Here is a 671-nt window from a genome sequence, read left to right as displayed (position 1 = left end):
TCCACTCGGGAAGGTTCATTCTGCGAAGAGAAACACACAAAACGCACCATATCTTGGTAATTTATCCTCTTACCTCGTGTACGCATGGGATCGAGTACATTTCCTATCACATCATCTTCAGAATGATTCCTGTGAACTGTATGTGTAGGATCAATTTCCAGATCTTCCTCTTCCTTGTTCTCAAGTTCTGCATTGTCACTCTGTTCTTCTACCGAGTGCTCACTGGGAACATCGTGAAGTAATTTCGGCGGGACTTCACTCGGATCTTCATCACTTTTGGCATCGAATTTCCCTCTGTATTCTCTATCATTCAACACAAAACATCGACAACCAAAAATATGAATAAACTTCAGAGGAGGTGTCTTACCTTTCCATATTTCATATGGAGTTTTGGTCGTCCCTGGTCTGATATGGATGCGGTTGACAAGGTAGCATGCCGTACTTACCGCTTCTGCCCAGAAACGTTTCGCAACATTTCTTGCATGTAACATTGTTCTCGCCATTTCTTGCAGTGTCCTATTCTTCCTTTCAACCACTCCATTTTGTTGTGGAGTTTTAGGTGCAGAATATTCGTGGACAATTCCATATTTGTTGCAGAATTCTGTAAACTGTTCATTTTCAAATTCACGCCCATGATCACTCCGAATTCTCTGAACACTTCCTTTTCCATT

The sequence above is a fragment of the Tarenaya hassleriana genome, unplaced genomic scaffold, assembly GCF_000463585.1.
Source record: "Tarenaya hassleriana unplaced genomic scaffold, ASM46358v1 Cleome40, whole genome shotgun sequence".
In the NCBI taxonomy this organism is placed as follows: Eukaryota; Viridiplantae; Streptophyta; class Magnoliopsida; order Brassicales; family Cleomaceae; genus Tarenaya; species Tarenaya hassleriana.
Note: the sequence above shows the minus strand (reverse complement) of the source record.